The sequence below is a fragment of the Zalophus californianus genome, chromosome 6, assembly GCF_009762305.2.
Source record: "Zalophus californianus isolate mZalCal1 chromosome 6, mZalCal1.pri.v2, whole genome shotgun sequence".
NCBI lineage: Eukaryota > Metazoa > Chordata > Mammalia > Carnivora > Otariidae > Zalophus > Zalophus californianus.
Window position 1 is genome coordinate 46,709,796 of NC_045600.1, and position 9,138 is coordinate 46,718,933.

Below are 9,138 nucleotides of genomic sequence, written 5' to 3' on the forward strand. Positions count from 1 at the left end.
CATATAAGGTTACGTTTACAAATTCCAGGGATTAGGACCTGATACCTTCGGTGGCCGTTATTCAGCTACTACCATCTTCTGGCAGCATTTAACACAGTGCATTGCCTCCTTCTCCTTACCTACCTTCTTCACCTGACTCCAGGGATGCTGCTTTTGCTTGACTGATTGACTCACTGCTTGCTTGCTTGCTTGCTTGATTCATTCATTCATAATTGTGGCAGGAGACACATAAAATTTACCATCTTAACCATCTTTTAAGTGTACGTTACAGTGGTGTTAACTATATTCACATCATACAGATCTCTAGAACTTTTTCATCTGCAAAACTGAAACTCTATGCCCCCTGCAACTCATTTCCCTGTCTCCCCAGCCCCTGGCAACCACAATTCTACTTTCTGTTTCTATGAGTTGACTACTTCAGACACCTCATATAAGTGATGTCACACAACACTTGTCTTTTTGCAACTGGCTTATTTTATCCACACTGTAGCATGTGACAGGATTTCCTTCTTTTTTAAGGCTAGTATTCCATATATATACACATATATATATGTATTCCTTTAAAAATATATATTTATATGATCACATACACACATATAATATGTATATTATATACATATCACATTTTGTTTATCCCTTCATCCACTGAAGAACACTTGGGTTGTTTCCACCTCTCGGCTGTTGGGAATAATGATGCTATGAACATGGATGTACAAGATCCTACTTTCAATTCTGCAGGATATACACCCAGAAGTGGGATTGCTAGATCATTGGGTAGTTCTATTTTTAATTTTTTGAGGAAACCCCATACTGTTCTTCATAATAGTTGCATCATTTTACGTTCCTACCAACGGTGAAGTGCACAAGCAAGGGTTTCAATTTCTCCACCTCCTCACAACACTTGTTATTTTCTGTTATTTTCTTGATTCTTATCTTACTTTCCCGTCAGTTCCTTCTCAGTCTCCCTTCTTGGTTTTATTCATCTCCTTGATCCCCAGGTCTCAGTGTGTTTGCACTTTTCTATGTTTACATTCAAACCAGGTGATCTCATTCAGACCCATGGCTGAATTACCAGGCCTTGGCTTCCTCTCTCAAGCTTCTATCTCCATTAGCAGTCTTGCTTTTGAACTCTAGAGCCAACTCCCTACTCAACCTCTCCACAGGAACGGGCATCTCAGACTTGATATGTCCTAAGCCAAATTTTTAATTTTCTCACCCAAACCTGCTCTTCCTACAGTCTTCCTCATGGCAGTCAATGGCAGCTCCATTCTTCTGGGTGCTCAGATTAAAAACTTTGACATTCTTGCTTCTTTGTCTCATAGCTCACCTCCAATCTCCCAGCAAATCCCTGAATACTTCCTTCAAGATATATCCAGAATCCAGCCCCTTCTCCTCCCACTGCTACCAGTCTGGCCTCGCCACCCTTATTTCCTGCTTGAACATTTCAATATCAGCCTGTCTTCCCTGATTTTGCCCTTGCCCATTTCAGCGTGTTCTTCATATAGCAACTAGAGTGTATGTTAGTAAAACGTATGTCAGAATGATGTCAGTCCTCTGCTTATGACTCTCCAACAGCTTCCCACCTCACTCAGCATAAAAGCTCAGGCTTTACATGGTCTACAAGAGCTGAGTGATAAAGTCCATGGGTAACTCTCTAATTTCACCTTCCACCAGTCTCTTCTTGTTCACTCGAATACAGTGATAGTGTCTCCTTGCTGTTGTTTGAACATGGCAGGCATACTCCTGTCCCAGAGCCTTTGCACCTCCCGATCCCTCTGTTTGGGCTGTTCTTCTTATATTTCACCCCCTCACTTTATTCAGGTGTCTGTTCAAACATCAACTTGTTAAAGGCCTTCCCTGATCTCCCCTGTCTAAAAAAGTACTCCCCCTTCTTACACTCCTCATGCTCCCTACCCAACTTTATGTTCTTTTTTGGTACTTGGAACCAACTCACGTATTTTATCTTTATTTTTATTTTTATTGCCTGTATTGCCTGCATTTATTTAGTATAGCCTACTAAAGTATAAGCTCCATGAGCACAGAAAATTAGTCTGTTTTGATCACCGCTGAATTACTAGTGCCTAGAACAGTGTCTGGTTCATGGCAGGCTTTCAGTAACTATTTATAGAATGAATGAGGCACCTATGATGCCTTTGTCAAAAGAATCATTTCCCAGAAGGAGGTTTGCTTCTATTGATTATTTGTAGATGGGCCTTGAGAGCTTGGGCACTTTGGAATTTTTAAAAAGGCCTTACAGGAAGTTAGCTTTAAAACAGGTTTCCTGTTGGAACCTCTAAACATTGCCTTTATAAACTGTAGGGGATTTGATGCTAACTTGTCAGAGATATTCCTGAGGCTTATTTGTTCCATTTAATTTTAGGCCATCAATATAGAATGACAAGTATAATAGTGGAAGGTTACCTTTAAGAACTCCTATTGTATTTTCCACTGTTTGGGGGAAACACCTCTGAGACAAACCTGAAACAGACTTGCAGATGAAGAAACAATAGCAAGATCAGGTGACTTGACCAAGGTCACAGATGGTGACAATAAGCCAATTCTTATGTCTCTGACAACTAATACTTTCACTTGCCCCAGAAAATCGAATCCATTTCTTACTAGGTCTTTCCTGTGAAAATGACTAGTCTCCTCCACAAAGCAGGGCTAAGGACAGAGCTGACATCAGAATCACTTTGCTTACAGTAGTGATGGATTAGTCAGGCTCATGACTCCTATGTCCCCTATCACCAGGGTGGGATTTACCAAGCACTTCTGTGGTCCTGCAACAAAACAAAGCTGACCCTGCTGAAGAGGAATGAGAATGTTCCAACCATATTTATACAGTGTGCTAACCAAATATGCCAAAGGAAGGACACCCACAAGGCAGAAGAGCCACTCATGCCTGGTTGGATCATTATTTGCTTGGCTAAGGGTTCTTCAGAGTCTACAGGTTGAGGCTCTGGGGTGATGAGTCATCTGTATATAGAAACATATTCTGGAATTTCTAGAGATAGATACTTTCATTACTGGTGAGTTTAAAAGTAGGATGATACGTTTTCTTTGAGCTGATGAGAACAGATAACATCGTCCTAGCAAATAGTTTTCCAGAGGCATTAAATAGCCTATAAAAATGTTCATTTACCTGCCAAACTGGCATCAGAGGAACCCCCACCAATTACTCCTGCCAGCCCCTTCTCTCAATGCCAGTTCCCCACCTTCCTTATGTACCCCGCCCTACCAAGCACAGAAGGATCAAGGCAGTGCCTGTGGCCAGTGGAGTCGTCTCCTCTCATCCTAAAGAATATTTCCATGAAAATCAAACAAATTACGAGTAGTAGCAAAGAGAGGTAGACAGACTTTTCGTTTCAACATTTGGATATTCATTAACCTCACCCACACCCAATTACTTTTGGCTCTAGGCACACAAAGCTTATATTCATGACTAATGCCTCGTATTCTTTCTTTATGTTTTGCCTCTCTGGGAGTAGAAATTCTGCTGGAACTGCTAGAAAACTCTGTGGGTTATGGATACTCATTTTCAGAAACACTGTGTGTCTTGAAAGGCTGCTTCATGAGTGACTGGATTCCCAGCACCCGCCCAGCTTTTCCCTTCTTCAGCAAATGTTAGATGGGTCAATGCAGACAGGAACTTCATCCACCACTGGGGGTAGATAGGAATGGGAAGAATGGAAACAGGCAGTGGTCCCATTACAGCAGCTATTCAAAATAGCTGGAAAAGAGACAACACACAACCAACCCTGTATCTAAGGCAGCTTACTCGCTGGATCTGTCATTCAGGTGACTACTGATTAAGCAAATGAGCCCAATTCATTTTACAGAGATCTAATTCATACTCTGACCTTACTGAGTCATTTGAAATTCCTAGGATTTGGTCCTAAAAACCCTAATGTCAGTAATCGCACTTGTGAGATGCTTCTATTCCTAAGAGCTCCACATATCCACAAACGACAGAACAGAATCTTTAATAGAAGTCTTTTAAAATACTAAAGATGTGGCCTGATGAGAACAAAGGATACATGATTTATATGAGACAATGGTTCAGCTCACACCAGATACTGTGATTGTACAAAGTCTGAAAAAAGGCAAACACCCAACAGGGACTTCAGAGAAGACTTGGTTTCCATGAAGTATTCTGATGTCATGACAAACCCTTAGGATTCTAATGATACGAGGGGATCAGTTCATATTTCTTACCATCATTTGCAAAGAACACCAGAATACTTGGTTTCAAAAACTTTCAGTTTTCTTTGACATAACAGATCATTCTTCCTTAACTTCTGGGTGGCCTTATTTAATCTAACTGGGCAATTAAACAAAACTCTTGCCAGCCCTCTGACACTACTTTTCTATCAAATATCAGTGTAATCTAGAGACTTACGTGCCAGGCAGTGCTGGGATCCAGGGAAGCAGACATGAGCTCAGTGCTCAAGGAGCTTATACTCTAAAGGTAAAGGCTGACCCATAAGTGGGCAGTTGCAACATGGTGTCTTATGGGCTAAGACTGGAGAAAGGCCAAGTGCCAGAAGCACCTAAGAGGGGTATCTGAACCATTTTTCTTTCCAGAAAAAGAAAGAAAAAAATAGTTTATAGCACTAATGTGAAATATAGTGGTCAGTTAGGTTAAATAAGAATTTCTTTATAAGTAGAATGGTGGTTTCCAGGGGCCGGAGGCCAGGGGCGAGGGGTAAGGGAAGTGGGGAGATATTGGTCAAAGGGGACAACATTCAGTTATAAGATAAATAAGTTCTGGGAATACAATGTACAGCATGGTAACTATAGTTAACAATACTGTATCATGAACTTGAAAGTTGCTGAGAAAGATCTTAAATGCTCTCACCACACACACACACACACACACACACACACACACACACACACACACACATTAGTCATGAGCCTGACTAATCCATCACTAATTATGTAAGGTGATGGATGTTAACTAGCCTTATTGTGGTAATTATTTTGCACTATATACATGAATCAAATCATCATATTGCACATCTTACACTTACACAATGTCATATGCTGATTCTATCTCAATGAAGCTGGAGGGAAAAAAGAAGAATCTGGTGCATAAAGAGTCCCCCTAGAAAACAAAATAAGCACTACTATGAACTTGCTTTGCAATTCCTGTGTAAGGGACATTGTGGAATCACAATATGAGCCAATGACATAAAGAATCAGACCTGACTGACTTCGCAGGTCTGGTGTTATTTATTGTTATTCATCTAGTGGCAGCTGGATCTTAATCGAACTGGAGACACTGAATTATAAACGAAAATCGGAGTTTGGACACTTTTAATGCTATTAAACTGGGAAAGGGGAACAGAGAAAAGATGTGTAGTGACTGTAATTCAAAATGACATCAGTTCCAGATAAACAGGAGACATTTGATTCCAGACAAAATGATTTGCCATGTTGCCGGACTACCTATGCACTCAAATGGGATTATCTGACCAAACGGAACTGCTAATGGTCAGGGGAGACAAAAAACAAGAAAGTCAGCACAGCCCAGGAATGAGGAAAGACATTTCTAATTAATAGCCCAAGGAAAGGAACCAGTAGAAGTGTATTTGGCAACTTGCCTCAATTTAGACAGTCCCATCTGCCTCCAAGAACTGCCTCTTTCTGATTGATGATGAGCTTAGGAAAGGTCTCCACACACTCCAGTTACTATTGATCAGGCCCTAAGTAAAAAGCTGTTGAACATGAATGAGTCTGAAAATAGAGAAATACAAACATCTGGCACCTATATCCAAGTATTTTCTCAAAAAGATGATTATCTTTTGGTGACTTTAATACCTAGACTATAAATGGTAGTCTGTTTTTTATTGGCTTAAAAAAAATGATCGAGTACCACATAGGGAATATAGTCAATGATATAATAGCATTGTGTGGTGACAGATGGAAGCTCTGCTTGTGGTGTAATACGGCATAATACATAGAGTTGTTCAATCACTATGCTGTACACCTGAAACTGTGACTTTGTGTGTCAACTATACCCAAATTAAGAAAAAATAGAAATCTGTGACAGAGGACAGTGTTGGCAACACCATTCTGTGTCAGTGATTTGGGGTCGGTCGTGGGGTGCTGAAATATCAAACTTCGCCCTACATTTCTGCCCACCATACCCTCTGTGCCTGCAAAAGTTAGTCCAGAGCTCATTCTTGAGTCAGACATAAAACCTCTGCCTTTCTCCTTACCTATGAATCTACTTTTGCCTTGAATTTCTATGACTTGGTTAGAAGGGAAGAGAGCATATTTTTAAAAGTTAAGGCTTAAAGTCCACTATTTTGCTTTGCTCTTCATGACTTTTCTCTAAATAAATTTAGATGTGCCTTGGTGAAGCCAGGAGGTAGAAGCAAACGTAATGTCAAACTGATGATTTCAGAAGATTTGCAAGACAGCAAAACAACTCAGTGTAACTTATCATGGCTAACAGCACATCTGAGAGTTTACTTCTTAAAAAAGGGGGGGCACTTCTTTAAAAAACTGACACTTTACATTCTCAATGTCCCTAGACCTCTGTTCTTCTCAAACTCTTATTTAGCTTAAAAAACAAAACAAAAAGACGACTGACTACTTCCTTGGAGCCTTTTCCTTTTGGGCCCTACTCCATCCTCACCTCCCCAAGTATATTTAAGGCTTCAAAGTCAAGTCCTGTATAAGAGAATTGGAGCACTAGATTCCAAAGAAGAGTGTCCTCTGATTTTCACAGAAGCAGATTCTGAGCGCTTCTTGTCTTCTGCACATTTTAATTACTGTTACTTACAATGGTTCTGCCATGGGTTGGGAAGAAGGAGAGACAGAATCTGTCCAGGTCTGTAGTCACACTACCTCGTTGCAGTCAGATCTTCTGCCATATACCAACTGGTCAAGTTGTTTAAATACTCAGCCTCAGTTTTGGCAACTGTAAAATGGGAGTATTATAGTGTCTAGTTCTTTGTGCTAGAATAGTTGCCCATTCATAGTACATGCTTAGTGCATGTACGTAGTACATACCTAGGACATAGTACCTGGTTGCTGCTATTATTAGATGATGCACACCAAAGAAGAGACAATGGGCAGGATTATCAGAAGTAGATAAGAGCATTACATATTTTGAAAGCTAAGCAGGACCAGTGTTCACCTTAAATTATGTATACTTTTGGCAGATCCTTATTTTGAGAAATATGATACCCAGAACTCCATAGACTGTGTCTTGGGGGTTGTCTAACAATTGAAGATGAATCTCAACTATCGACTTTTTCCAGGATAGCAGCTGGGGCCATTGGGTGTTTCTACCTCAAGGCTCATATGCTGAACTGCAGACCAGAACTGTGTTCTGGCATTTTCTTGCCTCCTTCTTCTCTCCCTTCTCTGCTCTGATTTGTAATACTCTCAAATACTGAAGTCCCTCAGTGAGGTAATGCTGTGAGCCTGATCTTCCCAAATGTCTTATATTTCAAAATTACCTCTTCCTGTGCCATTCTTCTTTATCTGTTAACTAATCGCAACTAAACTGTATTAGTAACCATGAAGATATATCACTAATCTCAACTAAAAGTACTGAGTGGTGACTGATCTTTAAATAGTACTTCATAACTTGTGAAGGTCATCCATGTGAATTATGTCATCCTGACTTCATAGTTGTTCTGTTATGGCAAAGCAGATGCTAGCATTCCTATTTTCAGATCAGGAAACTGGGGCTCAAACGAATGAACTGGCTTGCTCTAGTCCACAAAACAGTTAAGTGACCCTACATTAGGAACTCACAGTTTCTGATATGGTTTTCGAAGCCAGTCGAAACAGCTATTTAGGTAATCAATTAGATAAGTTAGGTAATTAATCAGATAGAGCTAATATGGTAATTCATACTAAGATGTGAATGACCAACAGCTTAAACCCGTCAAGAGACCTATGCTTTTAAAAAGAGAAACCGGAAAGACTAATAAATTTATAATTATAGAATAAAAACGGGAGTGGGGAATTTAAGTATCTTTAGGCAGAGAATCTTTTTGATTTCTGTTGCCCATTCTTGCTGGATCTGTATGGCCATCTGTTAGCTAAGGCATCTTAGAGTATTTGCGAAAGCTGAGAGAAGAGAGTAAATCTATGCCCCTCAGGAATCTGTGGGCCTTTCCAGTCATAAGCAAGGGCTACATTCCACTTTTATCTTAAAGTCATATCCATTTCTCATTCTATTCCATGTTTGTTTTACTATAAAATAATTTTTAAATAAAATAAAGTGAAACTTTTTACCAGATTAATCCTGGTATGCAGTTGCATTCTCCCAGCTTAAGAGGGCACTATGAAATCCATTTAGAGTCCCACAAACAAGTGTCTTTTTACTTAAATCTAAAGCTCACACACACTCACACACACACACAGACATTTACTAGTACAGAATGGAAAAATGTAAATGTGTTTACATACATATTTGTGTATGGATGGGGAAAACTCAAAGTAACCATTTGATTTCACAGCTTCAAAAATGTTGTGAATCACTAAACCAACCCTCTCTTTACTTCTACAGTTCGGATTTTCTCCAGGCTTGATGACCTCAATGTAATTCTAACTTAAGACCCAAGACCCAACAGGGAACTCTTGCAGAACAGTTCTGCCTGGCCCTGGGCGCCATCTTGATGGCTTCCGCAGGAAATGCAACACACTGGCTTACCGTGGCAGTGCTTTGCAGGCCTGCAGCAGAAAGAAACCTTGGGTTCCAACTGTTTCCTACTTAACGCCTGTTATTTTCTCTGCTCAGTTGTTATTTTAAAATAAGGGTCTTTTGTGAAAAAGAAAACCACCCCGTACACGGGAATGCATAAAGTTATTTGGCAGAAAGACCTGCCCTGCTAAGACGACGTATGTCGGGCTGTTTCAGGCTGAGCTCCTGGGGCCCCTCTGAGTAACTCTTGTGGGTAGTACCTACATGGCCACATGCACAGCACTTCCCCTTCTCCTCCACCCCCAGGGCAGCCTTGGAAATTAGCAGTGGCAATCTTTGACTGGACTCCATTGAGCCGTCCCACCCGCGGCTGCTCAGGAAGCACATACCAGCAAACAGAATGAAAGGGGCCTTTATAAACAGCAGTCGGATATTTCTTAAACAGACTTCCACATAAAGACTTTTTT

The 9,138-nt window shown here is 40.5% G+C and overlaps 1 protein-coding gene across 2 annotated transcripts in view; it reads right to left on the bottom strand.

Annotated features, from left to right (window-relative positions):
* GNG2 (G protein subunit gamma 2) overlaps positions 1-9,138 on the bottom strand; it is a 124,222-nt gene that overhangs the window by 49,427 nt on the left and 65,657 nt on the right. The gene's annotated exons all lie outside the window — the stretch shown is intronic.